Source organism: Nuphar pumila, chromosome 13 (assembly GCF_984573655.1).
Source record: "Nuphar pumila chromosome 13, dmNupPumi1.hap1.1, whole genome shotgun sequence".
Classification (NCBI taxonomy): domain Eukaryota; kingdom Viridiplantae; phylum Streptophyta; class Magnoliopsida; order Nymphaeales; family Nymphaeaceae; genus Nuphar; species Nuphar pumila.
Genome location: NC_143261.1, coordinates 30,941,321 through 30,946,565, shown reverse-complemented (window position 1 = coordinate 30,946,565; position 5,245 = coordinate 30,941,321). Strand labels below are relative to the sequence as shown.

The 5,245-nt window shown below is 37.8% G+C and overlaps 1 non-coding gene across 1 annotated transcript; it reads left to right on the top strand.

Moving 5' to 3' along the window:
• Window positions 1-1,193: 1,193 nt before the first annotated feature.
• LOC149818243 (small nucleolar RNA R71) lies at window positions 1,194-1,296 on the top strand. The gene has a single exon (XR_016427531.1). It is a non-coding gene; the product is annotated as a small nucleolar RNA R71 (small nucleolar RNA).
• Window positions 1,297-5,245: the final 3,949 nt, after the last annotated feature.

The following is a 5,245-nucleotide window of genomic DNA, read 5'->3' as shown; positions in this document are numbered from 1 at the left end:
AGCATGTCCTAGATCTTCACACCTTGCTTCCCTCTATATCCAGGAGACTCTAATGCTTTGGGATAGGGTGGTGGGGGAGTATACTCGGGTGGTTCCTTCTCTTTGTTAGAAGTCTCACTCCTATCCTTCTTCTGCAAAGAAGATGAAGATGTTGATGATGAAGAAGATGAAGATGGGGATGATAATGAAGGCTGAGCCGATGTAGGTGAAACAAAGGTCTCTGGCTCCTCTATCCTCTCTCTACTCTCACTCTCTCTCTGCTCTCGACGTGATACTCACGTCCACTCCTCAGGGCCATAACCGATTTGGCCTGCTGCTGTGTCTCAGTATGAAATAGGCCTCCAGTCATCTGGTTCTTACCCTTCGGGTTCATGACAGCCTGACTCGGCAATGTACCCTCGGGTCTCCTACTAATAGCCTCAGCTAACTGTCCCATTTGCGATTCTAACTTCGCAATGGACTGCGTATGTGAGCTCAATATCTGGCTACACTTCTCGAAGGCGTTCTGATTAGAGGTTTTCACCTCTTGGAATGCCTGGAGAAGTCTCTCCTCGAAAGATGTCTGCGGGGCAGACTCTTGCTGAATCGGGGGAGTGACTGAAGAAGAAGAAGACTGAGAATAGTTCGGTCTTTGAAATGACTGAGTAAAAGATGGTTGCCGAACTGGCTGAGAGGATGTAGGCATCTGCATGGAAGACTGTGGATTCTTCCATGAAAAATTGGGATGGTTACGCCAACCCGAATTATATGTAGATGAGAATGGGTTGTTCGGCGGTCTGACGTAACCCTGAGCTGCCTGAACTTGTTCTTGAACAAATTCAGGGTACTGAGCTGCCGAAGGGCACTCAGTGATCTCGTGTGCCGGACTGGCACAAAGGGTACACACCTGCTGCGTAGTGGATGGTCCTGAGAGAAGCTGGTCCAGCTTCTGAGCAATCATGTCTACCTTGCACTGTAGTGCAGTAGATGGACCAATCTCAAGAACACCAGCTTTCTTCTGAATGTTGGGTGTGGCTCTATCCGAATGAGAGCTCGAAGCATGGTGGAGGGAATTCTCGGCCAATGTATCAAATAGCCTCCATGCTTAGTCATCGCTCTTCAGCATGAATGTTCCTCCACATGAAGAGTCGATCATCTGACGATTCTTGTCAGACAATCCATCATACAAGCTCTGCACCAGTTGTCATTTCGGTACCTGATGATGGGGACATTTCTTGAGGAGATCCTTCATTCTCTCCCATGTCTCATGAAAGCGCTCACCATCTAGCTCTGAAAAGCTAGTGATGGCTCTACGATATTGCTTCGTACGACCAATGGGAAAATATTTCTGAAGAAACTCCTATTGCAATTGATCCCAGGACTCTATTTCTACAGAATCTAAGGACTTTAGCCAATACTTGGCTTTGTCCTTCAATGAAAAGGGGAATAGAGTCAACCTCAAAGCATCATTGTCAAAATTCTGTATCTTAACAGTAGAACAGATTTCGAGGAATTCATCTAAATGTCGGTAGGGATCTTCATGACTAAGGCCATAAAAGGATGGAAGCATCTGAATAATGCTGGCCTTAATCTCGTAATGAGGCGCTCCTACATCGGGTCTCTGAATGCAGGATGCCTGAACATAGTCTGTGGTAATGAAGTATTCCCGCAGAGGGCGTGGATGAACTGGGGGTGGAGGTGGAGGATCCATGTCAGCCATTGTTGTCGAACTTCGATGAGAATGTAAAATTCTCTCTGGGTTGTCAACAAATGGGTGTAATGGGGTTCCTAAACCTCGTCGCCCCTGCATACACTGGTACTAAGACCAGATGTAAGCAGACAACCTAAATCTAAATCTAAACTAACACAGGTACTATAGTGTAAATAAACAAATAACAGTAACTAAAAACAAACAGATATGCTATCTATCTATGTCAGAATTCTATAACTAAATAAATAAGTAACAAAGTAAACTATTCTAAAATGCTAAAACAAATAAATACAGGAAATCACAAACTATGTTTTTCTAAAACCCACCTATCTAATCACTCCTTGTAGGATGAAAATTGAGTGAATCCTAGAAAGAACAATACGTGAATCCTATATTTACTAACTATGTTAATCCTATATTCACTTACTAATCCTACTAACTAAAAAAAAGAAAACAAATAATCAACTAACTAAAACAAATTAATAAATCAAACTCTAAGAAATAAAGTAATTAATTCGCCGTTCTCCGGCAACGGCGCCAAAATTTGGTTGATATTTTGAAATGATCTTTTTAAAACAAGTATTTTTAATAAACTTTGGAAAATCGTCAACCAAAAATATAAAAACCGACTTTCCACAAAGTGGTAAGTTCGGGTCGAATCCTCAGGGAACAGGAATTAATCAAGATAGTTCTAGAAAATTTGATTTATTAATTACAAAAATCAATCTACAATTATAAAGTTAATACAACTACAATTAATCACTAAAGTGGAAATAAAAAGCAATTCAGTCTTCTGCTCCACACCAAGGGTATTTCCGTCTTTTCGCCAACTATTGTTCTTCGCACTTGGAAAATAACCCTGAAAAATAAATATGCTTTTCAACCTAGAAATGAAAGAAAATACAAAGTTAGTATTTTAATCTAAGAAGTAAAACTATAAATGAACCTAAGTCTAATTTTATAAAATTAATAGAACAAATGCTACTTATCAATCAAAAATTAAATAAAATACTGAACTAATTCTAAAATTAGCTAAATTAATTCTAATGATGCTGTATGATGATTATGCAACTCCTAAAATGCAGACACTACTGAAAACAAGTTTAAAATGCCGAAACTAAGAAAATTACGAAACTGCCCCTAACTAGTGTAAAATAGATTTCTGACAGGTTATCGGAAAACCACTGTTTGACAGGGCAAATGAGGTCCGATTTTCCCGAAATTTGTTCTGTTCTGCAACTGACAGATTAAACAATCTAACAGTTTTTACAGAATGGAAAAACAGTATCTGGAACTCCAGATATAAGCGTTTCAAATCTGGGAAAAATCAGGATATCGAAAGTCCTGTAATTTAAAATCCAGAAAAAGCGGTTTTTGCAAAACGCTTAAAAATCAGACCAAATCAACTTCAAAAGAGCTGAAATTTGGTCTGCAGTCAAATAACACGTTAATAAAGTGAATAGAACAATTTTTTTTGGAAAACACGAAATATTTGCACAGAAAATAACGCTTGTGCGACAGGGCAAAAATCGGTTTTTTCTTTGAGTGCACTATTCACTTTATGAATCTATTTAAACACTAGAAAATGTAAATTAAACCTAATGCATTCTAAATGACACTGTATCACAGTGTATATGCAGATGAGTATTACCACTAGGCTAAATGCATGACGAATGGAATACGCTAAGCAAGTTATGATTAAAGCTATGCTAATTAATGATGTGAATGCAACTATACTACTCAATGAAATGTGATTCTAATTAACTATGTTAAACGCTAAATAACTACAAGTCAACGACACATAATGCACAAATCACACACACGAAACAATTACACTCTACGCACACACACTTCTATACTATATTAAATCAAATAACTAAACTAATTAATCTAAAATCAACATAAATAAAATCTAAATGACATTAAATCCACTAAAGAACAAGGATAGGATTAGGGTTCACTCGGTTGACTCAACTCAGCTTGGTTTTGGCTTGGGTAAGTTCGGGTTGGTTTGGGTGAACTCGGTTTGGATTAGGGAGGCTCGGTTTGGGTTAGGTTGGGAGAGATAGGCTCGAGCTAAGGTTGACTCGACTTGGACCAATGTGGACTCGGCTAGGCTTGACCTAACTAGTTGGGTTCGGTTGACTTAGGATTGGGTTCGGTTTGGTCTATGACTTAACTTAGGCTTGGGTTTTGACTAAGTTAGGTTTAACTAAAACTCAGTTGGACTCGGTTTTGAGTTGACTTAGTCAACTAAGTTCGGGTTTACTTAAGTGGAATCGGTTTGACTTAGATAGGGTTGGACTAAAGCTTGACTAGGGTTAGGTCTAGGTCTTTGACTAGGCTCGACTAGGGTTGGGTCTTGGTCTTGGACTCGACCTAGGTTTGGTCTAAGCTTTGACTTAGACTAAGCTAGGTTTTGACTAGATTAACGACTCACCTAACCAAGTCAATCTAATTGACTAGGTTAGATTAGGTTCAATAGGTAGGGTCGGTTGACTCAAACTAAGGGTTGACTTGACTAGACTCAAGTGGGTTTAGACTAGGGTTTGACTCGACCTAGGGTCGGTTTTGACTAGGTTCAGTAGGATCGGTTTTGACTAGGTCAAGGGGGTTTAGACTAGGGTTTGACTCCCTTAATTAGGTCGACTAAATTAGTAGCCTATTAATTATTCTAAATTAATTCCAAGCTAACGATTTTAATGTAGAAGGTTGGGAAAAGAAAGTAATAATTGGAAATGCTCAAACTTTGAAAGGATTTGGATTCTCAAAAATTGCCCCACTTAATGAGGGAGTTACATTCCTTAATTGTCTTTAAGGCTCATTTTGGAAAAATGAAAAGTCCAATCTAGAAACCTACGATTTTTGCTTTTCAAGAGGGAATTAAAATGCTTTTAATGCTCTATGGAAATCGTGAAGTCTAGATTGGAATTTTTGTTTAATTTCAAAAACACTTTCCAAAGTTAAGGATTAACTCCTTCTTTAATGCCCATTCAAGATTTAAATCTCCCTTAAATGCCTCACACGATTTTTGAAGAAACTCCTCTTAAAAAAAAACTTTCCAAATTTCAATTACTTTAATTACCTCCCTTCTCAAAAATCGCCAACTTCAATTGGTGCTACTTTCTAAAGTAATGCAATTAAGACTACCTAGGGAATAAAAGGAATTAAATAGAAAACCGATTTTCTAGGATTAAATGCTACCCTAATTCCTAAAACCTACTTAATTGACCCCTAAAAACGGCTAGGAAAGAAAACCCTAATACATTGAACCTAGACACTTTCCTAACTTAACTAATTGTAATTAATAATTTCTAAAAAAAAATCGACCAACAGCTCAAGGGGAGCTCTAATGGCTGCCGCCCCTCCTTGGGGAAGAAGAAGACTAAAAAAAACAAATAAATACAAACTAAACTAAAAAAAAAACGATTAAACTAAATATCAAACAATTTGATAAAACTAAATTAAAATGTAAAAAACAAACTTCTAATTACACAAATGCAAACATGAACCATACTATGCTGGAATTTATTAAAAACATAAAGAAATAAAAAT